The sequence below is a fragment of the Aulostomus chinensis genome, chromosome 16 (genome assembly GCF_037954235.1).
Source record: "Aulostomus chinensis isolate RoL2024-O1b breed Wild chromosome 16, RoL_Achi_v1.0, whole genome shotgun sequence".
NCBI lineage: Eukaryota > Metazoa > Chordata > Actinopteri > Syngnathiformes > Aulostomidae > Aulostomus > Aulostomus chinensis.
This window is the reverse complement of record NC_141335.1, coordinates 11,830,616-11,841,501: the sequence shown is the minus strand read 5'-3', so window position 1 is coordinate 11,841,501 and position 10,886 is coordinate 11,830,616. Positions and strand designations below refer to the sequence as shown.

The 10,886-nt window shown below is 43.7% G+C and overlaps 1 pseudogene; it reads left to right on the top strand.

Moving 5' to 3' along the window:
* The first annotated feature begins 8,846 nt into the window (after positions 1 to 8,846).
* LOC147247495 (eukaryotic initiation factor 4A-I pseudogene) lies at positions 8,847 to 10,410 on the top strand (annotated as a pseudogene).
* The last annotated feature ends 476 nt before the right edge of the window (positions 10,411 to 10,886 follow it).

Sequence of the window (10,886 nt, the reverse complement as noted above, 5' to 3'; positions counted from 1 at the left end):
GTAACCATCAGGTGTGTATGCATGTGGAGCTGGAGACATGCAAAAAGCTTTTATTAGTAATATTGTGTATTAATGACATTTTTCAAGCATGGAGCACTGAAGAAGTTTTTTTTTGGGGGGGGGGGGGGGTAAAAAAAGGAGCATTAGAGGTGTGAAGAGATATCAAGAGGTCCAGAGAGGAAGTAACAACTCGTGTTCCTCTAAACCCTGCTCTTCAACCAGCCTCTACCTCCTGACCTTGCTGCTTTTTACTCTTTTATTTTCCTATGTGCTCCAAAGGGCCTGGATCAGAAAGCAAAGACCAGAAGGTTCTCCCGGAGGAGTTGGAGAACAGCGAGCGGAGACAACAAGGCTGCAGTTATTTTTCTACTGCTCAGGGTCAGTCGAGGCTGCTCTATTTGGCAGCGTAAGGCTATAAAAATATTGAAGTGTTATTACAGTGGAGGCTTGAGAAATAATTCAAAGCATGTGTGTGTGTGTGTGTGTGTGTGTGTGTGTAGCATTATTACATAAGAGATTAGCATTTGCAAAGGAAAGAGCGGTGCAGTTGCAGAAACAAGGATGGGAAAGAAACGAGGAGAGGGTTGACTTTCTCACTAAGCCTTCTGTCCTTAATAACTCATCATCTGGAAATGATTAGACCCACCAATCATTCAATACTATATTGATTATTATAAATTGTTCCAATTTATGGCTGCTGCTGGAATTCAGCCGCTTTCATTCTTTGAGAGATAATATTTTCTTCCATCTCAGGTCCTGCATGTTAGGAGGTACTGATCGGAAACATCCATGTCCCGCTCCTCCATGTCCTCCCCTGAACACTCCAACATTTCTTTTCTGTTGGTCTTTAATGCTCCAATGACCTCCCTGGCCTGGATGACTGCATCATTTCATTGTTATGGTTCTTCAAATTTACCAGATTCAGAAAGTTCGGAAATGTAAAAAAAAAAGAGAGAGAGAGAACATGATACTGAGAGTCGACTGTAGGCGCAACACAACTCTTACATCAACCAGGGAAGCAAGCAAGGAAGGAAAGAGTCCAGAGTAGCACTAATGTGAACCCCAGAGACTGACAGACCTTCCCTGTCAGAGGAAAAAACTGACAGACCTTCCCTGTCAGAGGAAAAACAGCAATAAGATACAAGCCGAGTCACAACATGCGACTTTTGGCATTAAACTTTTCTCTTCAATGCCCTCACTTATGTTTAAAGGAACATGTTAACTTATTTTGGAGTTTTTCCAGAGCCAGACGAGAAAATAGATACTCTCCTCAGTGCTGCATTAAGGAGCTGAAACCCACAGGGACCAGCTGACCACTTATTAACTTAGCACAATAAATGATAGAGGCAGGGAGGTACTTAGCAGTTGCTTCCCTAGAATTGCGGCGCTGCGTCAAATCGCCCATGCGGTCAAGAGAGTTCCATCTGTGTGTTCTATACAAAACTGACGAGATCTCCCAATTTTAAACAGTTTTTTATGTCATATCTCAGCTGTTATGCCCAACCTTAATTTCCATTAATGAAGGCAAAGACCAGTTTGTAGAAAAGCACGCTTGATGATTTTCATTGGAGGTATGCAAACACCATCCATTGTGCCAAGCTAACTTGCATTCAGCAAGTCTCTGTGGGTCTCAGCTCCTTAATACAGCAGGAGAGAAGGGTGTCTATCTTCTTGTATGGCTCTTGAAAAACTCCCAAAAAGTTGGCGTGCTCCTTTAAACATAAGTGAAGGCACTGAAGACGTTCCGTGAATGACTGATCACAAGCATATTCCCTAAAAAGGTGGCATGTTCTTTTAAGGCTAGTATCCATACTTTCCTTGTATAAATGAGCACTTACATCCAAGCCCTCACCAAACAAGGTCACACAGTGCTCACTAAGCTCATCGTGGCCAGGTAAACCTCCCCCGCTAGATGCCGTCTGTCTATGTGACATTCCCAGACTGTTGGGAGAGCGGGAGGGATACTGCACATGCATGGCAGAGCTGGCTGCTTTTATTTAGCCAAGTGCTAAGTTAAAGGTCACCTAGAATGAAAATCATCGTTTTCGTGTTTTTGGTGTTTATTCAACGTCCCCCAGTTGTGGGGAATACACACGAAGTGTGAGGCAGTGTCATAACCTCTGTTTGAAGTATCTCCCCTTTTTTGAATCGCCGCGGGAAAATGGACAAATGCGCTTTTGGCTGAAGTGTTACGTCACAGTTCGGTCAGTGCCCCCCTCACACACACTGAACCCATCGCTTTCACACACGCCCCTTCGTCATATTTCTGGAGGGGGCAATTATGCGAGCGAGCCGAGTGAGTGCAGCTCTCTCGTGTCGCTCACTCGCGCGACACAAACTGGAGACTGCAGCAGCAGTACTGACTGAGCAGATTGATTGAAGGAATGGCCTTGATAGAATTGAGACCTTTGTTTTATCTGCGCTGTCTGTCGCTAGCTGGCCTGGCCTGGCTTGAGGGGGAAGGAATCTCTCCAGCAAGGCAGGCTACCAAGGGGCCAGGCCACCGGGAAAACTCCCGGTTGTCCCGACGGCCACCCCGCCACTGCATATACGGCTGGATCCGCGAATGGGCCATGGCTATTTGGTATCTTATCTTACAAATGTTGTTGTATGATATGGAATGTTGTCAATTGACAGTAGCAGTCACACTTAGCACCGGCGACAGTTAGCCGAGAAAGTGGGAGTACTTTCTTTTCAGTGACAGTGAGGGCAGCCAATCACCGAGTAGTAGTTCAATGAGGTTGCCAGATAAACAACGGCAACCGATCGCCGTCAACTCATGCACTTGCATAAATAATGAGGTTGCCAGATAAGGTCAGAAACGACCCGATAGGGACAAACGACGCATTCTAAACCCAACATGGTAACATTGCGGTTTCAGAGAGCCTTTTAGGAAGGTTCTGAGCCATTACAGACCCAACCATTTTTTGCGGGGTTACATATCACATCCCAGAATAAGAATTAATACCCCGTTCAACCTCTCTATGGCACCTTTAAATGTGGATGTATGTGATATGTAATGTGATTGAACCGAATGCTGTAAAGTCTGACACAGAGCAATTTACTTCACATTGGTAGCGTGATGCTAAGCAGAATTTATTCACAAGTTTTTAACAACAATTCTTTTTTCTTTTTTTTTTATAGCTGAAACAATGACGACAGAGGAAGATACAGCCAGCGATATAAACTTCAACGCCAGTGGTCATTAAGACAGACCTCCATGCAGATACTTGATTGCTTCCTCTGAAGTAATGTCCCATTTGCCGGTTCGCTAATTGTATCATCGGTTATTTAACCAGGTGTTGACGACAGAAGGAAACGAGACAGACACACTAATGTAGATCTCACTGGGGCATGCATCACTGCACCTGAGGTGAAGGTAACAAGTGGATTCATAAGCACACACACACACACACACACACACACACACACACACACACAGTCATTAATTGTTTCCTGCTGACTGAACACCTGGTCCTGTAGGTCCATTCCATCAATCACAGAAGCAGTAATAGATAAGCAGGTTCTTCATTCTTTTACACTTTGCAATACTTTTGTGTTCTGTGTGTGTGTGTGTGTGTGTGTGTGTGTGTGTGTGTGTAAAACTGGGTCAAAGCCCTCTGTTGCCTCTCATTTGGTCCACTGGGAGATAAATATAGGGAGATGATCTTTAATCCAGGATTGGAGCTGGATCCTCTAACTCAATTAAACATCCCTGTCTTACAGGACACACACACACACACACACACACACACACACACACACGTGTATCACTCCTGTAAAGGCAAAATATCCCCCTTGTTAAATAAGTCACTAGATTGTTCACATATTCTGCAGGTTTCTTGAACCAAGATGTTCCAGACAACTGGTGGTATCAGTGTTCAATAACTGCATGCTGGAGACATGATGCTTTCCATTACAGTGCTTCATTCCAGACATTTAAAGGTATCAAAGTTATGTCAGCACAAAAATATTTGCCTTCAAATTGACACTAAAGCTTGTTTTTTCTTCAGGGAATAATCTTAATTTACTCAAGTAAAGTCTTAATTCATTGTTGATACATGATGATGGTGGTCTTGATTTTACTTTTGTTAAAACTTTAGATAAACAAGGGTTTAACTATAAACCTCCACCAAAACTGAAAATGTATTCCAGCAGGCTTGGGCAGTCTCCATAATTTAATACCGTCATACACTCCTAACATTTTACTGGGGTATAATTTATATGATGGTATTTGCAAAGGGTGAGTGGGATTTGATGTGCTGCCCGGTGTGTCAGTTGCACAGAGCCCATAGCACCAGACAGGAAGGTCCAACACAAACAGCATAGGAAATTAATTTTCAAAATAAAATATCAAGCGCAGACATTTTAACACCAATAATGTCATACCTCCCAAGCCTGTATTCAAGCATGTTGGATTTTTATGTGCCAGACTGCAGCCCACATTTATACTCACTTATAGAAACTGTTAACTCATGCAGAGTATAAATAAAGTTAAATTGATAGCAACAACGTGAAACTAGAAAGTTGCGAGTGGAGTTATAACATTTCTGTTTTTCAAGGTAAAATTGTGAAAATTAGCGGCTCACAATTACATACTGTGACTAAACCTAAAAAGCTTTGCAGTTTTATATCACCCAGGGGTCACGCATCATCAGGTAGAATTCCTAGGTGGAGTTCGGAAAACTTACGACCCCTGGAAATGTCCAAAAAATGATGAAAAATGACAAAATTTAAAATGGCAGACTTCCTGTTTAGGTGAGGTTACGGCACCAGTGAACTTTTTTGTAGGTTTTGTATGATACACGTGCCAACCAATGTTTTTGCATGTGAATAAAAGATATATTTATTTTTACAGATAGATATTATAACAATGGGTATTGTGGAAAGTTTGATGTAGCTGTTGTTTTCAGGTCTTTGTGAAGGTTCACCTGAGTGACAGAGACAGAATGAAGGCCCTGGTGAAGTTGTTGGCATCTGCTGCTAACCTGCAGCTGCAGACACCAACCTGGCAGGATCCAGTCCATCACAGACCCAGAGGTCAGGGGTACAGTCCACCTCTGGACTCAGAGAGGAGCACACGTAGAGTCCATGACCTCAGCGACCCAGAGGTTGCTGGCATCTGTGTGACTGATGACGGTGATGGAGGAAGTCAGGACAGAGGTCCTAGCAAGACCTGCCAGGTACAAATACCTCGCAAAAGTGTAGATTTGATTGATGGATGGATGGACTTGTCTGGAATGATGATTTTAATGAGATGAGGATGCTTGACTGATGAAAGAATGAACTTAACCCTCTATTTTACTGCCCCCCCCCCCCCCCCCCAAACACTGCTTCTCCCCTCTCTTCTCTGGTTGAATCAAGATCATGCCTGGGGGTGTGGTCAGGCAACATCAGGGTCCTGCTGCCCCTCCCATGCCCCTGTTCACTGTCCTCATCATGTCCACGAGACTGATGCAAACACACCAAGCTTGACCCGTCTTTTTATCTGGCAGTCCAGTTTGAACCGAAGGTAGCCTCGGCAAGTCTCTTCAGGTAAGTAATATGCACTGTTCTTATGGCAACAAGGAAATTAAATAAATACAACACGGCAACATTTTAGGCAAAGCACTTATTGTTCTTCGTCCCAAGTGTCAGACAAGAGGAGAGTTACGCTTTTCTCCTCTGAGACCAGCTGAGTGCTAGTTAGCTCAGCACAATGAGCGGTAATGGATGGGAATTAGTAAACAGACCCTTAAATTTATTTTTTAATCTTAAACACATTTTCTTCAACATTAAAACTACACTGACTTACCTCTTAAAAGTCTTCACCCTCATCACTACAGGGGTTCTTTTTGCCTTCATTGCAGCAGCGTATTCAGTACATTTTCACGACATGAAAACAAAATACACATTTTACTTTTAAAATACTTGTAACTGCAATATCATAATGTACACTTCCATATCATTATCAAATGCTTTTGACAATGAAGGTTTTCTTTCCCCTAATGCCATTATTAAAAAGTAAAAACTGCAGTGGAGGTACGTCCACACAACTGGAGCAGGGTTCAACTCACTGCGTTGTCCATGCTTATAAATATGGCATCATTAACCACATGTTGGAATCATACAATTTTTAATCAGCATTCGTTTATTTTTCATGGGTTATTTTTAGGATGCACGATAAATCTGCAGTGACATCGGTATCGGCCGATGTTAGTCATTTTTAACCAATCGGTATCGGTCCCTTAAGTAAAACTGCACCAATGTTAACAACCGATATGTACTTCCGTGTCTCTCTGTGTGGCTGCAGGGCTCTGTGTGTGTGTACCTGCATTGATCATGTGACGGTGTAGTGACGCAGCACGCACAGCACAGGAGTGTCGCGTTAACTGAGGAGAGGCTATTCCGGCAGTCTGGACATATTTCACGGTGTCAAGAGAAGATAGAGGATTGCAGTATGCAATACTTGCAAAGCCGAAGTAAGTGTTCGCACCGGACGCGAATTTGCGCATTCCCACGAACAGTTTTCACTCAAAGTCTATGCAAACGCGCAAATGACGCGAATTTTCAGCCTGGCAGCGTGAATGAGGCAAATGCGCGAAGCGAAATTTGCCATTCACACAAACTGAAAATATTCAACTTCAGTGAAAAATTTGCGTCAAGACAGCCAATCTACGTTGAGAATGTCCCGACGTCACTGCTGACTGTGTCACAAGATGGCGGACAAGTTGATTGCGGCTATCTGGGAACCCGGTGCGATATGACGCTATGTGTGAAAATTACAAGAACCAATCCGAGCTAGCAGGTCGTTAGACTGGCCATTCGTCACCCGGAAATACCGCTGGAAGAGGCAGTTATCCAGGCATGGCCCCTGGAGGAGCTCGGTTCACCGAGCGGTGAAATTCACCGAGCTGTGCTCTCCTCTAGATGGTGTTGTTTACCCACATACGACGGCGTTTCGTTTTCCGACTTATTTCGGCCTTCCACGGCAGGCACAACACAACAGTTCTTTGAATATTCATGGTGAAATGGCCGAAGGAAACGTTGCTGGAAATACGTGCTACTCAGGCAGGTGAGCGAATTCGCGTATTCGCGCGAATGACACACATGGACACTAAAATGATCCGGCGTCAAATTTGCGCGAATGACACAACACGCGTTCGGCGTGAACGCACAATTACTGTTACAATTACTGCTTCGTGGATGGATGATAACTTGACTTGCATGCACAAGAATTTCCTGGATCGCATACTGGGACAGCCATAGCCAGTGCTTAATCTATCCTATATTAAGATATTAATCAAGATTTTATAGATAAAGCCAAACGTGTGTGTTGTGGAGGCCCTGCAACTTGAAAGAACAATGTATTTGGAAGTTTTGGAAATAAAGAAAATACATTACTTTCCTATTCACTGTGTTTACATGTTCTTCAGTATAAAATATTGGTAAATATCGTTTTTTGGTCATGGCAGCAATATTAATATCGGATATCGGTAGGTTATTATATTATATAAGCCACCTAGAGAGCACGACAGCAGGGCCTCCGACGCGCATGGTAGGGTTAGACAACCACTCACTCAAGACGAACAAAATTCTGAGGTTCGTGCTTTGACAGTAATTTGCCACATGTGAGATGATGAGCTTTTGATCATGTTCTGTTCATATGTCACCACCATATCAGGAGTTGATTGTGTAAAAGTACACGACGTGATGTTTGTTTTAAGTTGTGCAGGCTGCTAATCACACCCGAACTGTCAAGGCTGAATGACAAAAACGACAGGACAAGACGACCTGACTGTACAGGAGGCTGGAGTACGAATCAAGAAGTTTGATATGCATGAGTGTAAAATTACGCATGCAAAAAAGGTGTGGCTTCAAGTACATATTCACTGCCTGTTAATATCTTATTCAGACTCTCTGCTGCACTCTCAAGGTGCATGCAGTGGGGTCTCCAGATATATCTGTGTCTGCTTTGCTGTATGAAATAAGGTGTTGATTTGTCTAAAGCAGACGACTCCGGTCGATCTCTTCTCATCAATGGACCTGGTGAAGTCGGTGTACTTCAGCACACACGAAAGCCCATAATTCTGAAGTGGTATATAACGAGGACTTTGGCCTCAGTGTTAAATACCTTTCAAAAACCTGCTCTAACAACATCTATGATACAGATTTCGATTTCAAAACATTTCTATCAAGTGAAGGTGACACAAAACAGAGAGAACGAGAGGGAGGGAGGAATGCGAGAAGAGCATATACCTGGGAGTTTCTGCTGTTTTAGGTTCTTTACTGACCGGTTTATTGTGGCAGTGTTTTAATGTGTAAAAATGATCATGATTTTAAGGTTTTGTATTAAAAAAAAGAGAGAGAGAGAGAGATCAGCTGATGGGCCACTGATTACAGCAGCTCAGCGATGTTCTCCCATGGTTGAGGTCTCTGGTAATACTACCTATGGAGTTCTACAAAAAAAAAAAAAAAATTGTGTTGAATAAACCTGATTTCAGTCAGAGTCGCCCAAATCTGCTATCCCATCCGTACTCCATTCATCTGAGTGTCACAGACTAAAATCAGACCCAAGAGAGAACTGCTGGACCAAAGTCAGTGATCAGAGTCAGTCATTCAAATCAGATCAAAGAGGATCACAGAATTCTTTAACTTTAAACTTCACAGTCTGCTTGTGATCACAGAATGAGAACACATTCAGAATTCTGACTTTCACCTCAAAATTCCAAATGTGATCCCAGAATTAAAATGGCAGAGTGACATCACAGAATGAGATGACAGGATGACATCACAGAATGAGATGACAGGATGACAACACTGAATGAGATCAAGGTAGGCAACGATGTAAGAGAACGCTCAGCTTCAACATTCAGTAAATCTCCTCCTCGGTGAATAATGACATCAAGACATTTTGCTCCATCTGGTCGAGTGAATCAGGGTCATTCTACTTATTTTGCAACAATGCCAACTCCCCATCGTAAGCGAGACGATGGTCCAGTCCTTCAGAGCAACTGGAACTACACAGTGGACAGTTTCGACACCATGAACCTGCGTGGGGCTCTGCTTCGGGGAATTTATGGTTATGGTTTGGAAAAGCCGTCTCTTATACAGCAGAAAGCTATCATACCCTGTATCGAGGGTTACGACGTGATTGCCCAGTCCCAGTCTGGCACTGGCAAAACTGCTGCATTTGCTATTTCACTTCTACAAAAGATCAACATGAGGCACAGGGCCACTCAGGCTCTGATTGTGGCACCCACCAGGGAGCTGGCTCAACAGATCCAGCGAGTGGTTCTGGCTCTGGGTGACTACATGGGAGTCACCTGCTATGCCTGCACTGGAGGCACCAGCATCCACCGAGAGGCCCAGAGGCTGAGGAACGAAGCCCCTCAGATTGTTGTGGGGACCCCCGGTCGAGTCCTGGATATGTTCAACCGCAGACATCTTTGTTCCAGGAGCATCAACATGTTCATCATGGACGAGGCTGATGAAATGCTCAGCCGAGGCTTTAAGGAACAGATCTATGATATCTTTCAAGCCCTGCCAAGCAGAGCACAGGTGGTGCTCTTCTCTGCCACAATGCCGTCTGACGTACTGGCAGTTACAAAGAAATTCATGCGGGATCCTGTCAGGATCCTGGTGAAGACAGAGGAGCTGACCCTGGAGGGCATCCGCCAGTTCTATGTTGATGTCACAAAGGAAGAATGGAAGCTGGACACCCTCATGGACCTTTACACATCCCTTACCATAACACAGGCAATTATCTTCACAAACACTCGCAGGAAAGTCGAGTGGCTGACTCAGCAGATGGAGTCAAGAGGTTTTACCGTCTCCGCACTGCATGCAGAGATGGACCAGAACCAGAGGGACATGATTATGAGGGAGTTCCGCTCAGGATCCAGCAGGGTCCTGATCACAACCGACATTCTGGCCAGAGGCATCGATGTACAACAGGTGTCTTTGGTCATAAACTATGACCTCCCAACAAAGAAGGAGCTGTACCTCCACAGGATTGGTCGAGGTGGTCGGTTTGGACGAAGAGGAGCAGCCATCACCCTGGTGACCAATGACTGCAGACGAGCCCTGAAGGACATTGAGAGCTTCTACAGCACCACCGTTGAGGAGCTGCCCACGGACATAAATGACCTGATGTAGAAGAAGCCTAGCATCTGTCATCACCCCAGCATTTTAGGGGACAGACCGGGATTTATTGATTGTGTGTGAATAAATGAAAATAAAGTACTTCTGTCTTTGAAAAAAAAATCATATTTAAATAGTTCGAAGCGAAGTAAAATCTGGTCAACTGGGCGTAAGTTAAATAGTGTGCAATTCTGGCTGCACCACGCAGCTACAAGAGCGAATTGTTTAATCTCCTGTGTCAGCTCATAATGGTTTCTATGGGACTGTTCACACTTTTAACAAATTAAATGTGTTTCACATCTCACATGTCTATCCAAATAAATGCCCACATTACTTGCATAAAAAAAAGGTTTTGTATTCTTGTTCATGTTAAACTAACGAGTGAATAACGTGTGTTTCTATGATCAAACCTCTGGATAACATTTTTGATTTGATTCTTTCAACACGTGCACACACACACACACACGTAGACAAACAGGTTTGCGCAGCCATCCTTACTGGGACCTTCCACTGACTTCCATTCATATTGACAGCCTAATCCAAGCTCTGATCCTAATTAGAGCTTCAGACCTTAACTCTTACTTTAACCAGGAACTCAGAAATTGCATTTTACCTTATTAGGGCCGTTTTTGGTCCCCACGAGTAACAGAAAAGATAAGATAAATAAACAACACAGCCCAGGTACACACACACACACACACACACACACGTTTGTTTCCATCACTTCAGAGGAATTTACATCAACACAAATTATTTTTGCTTAA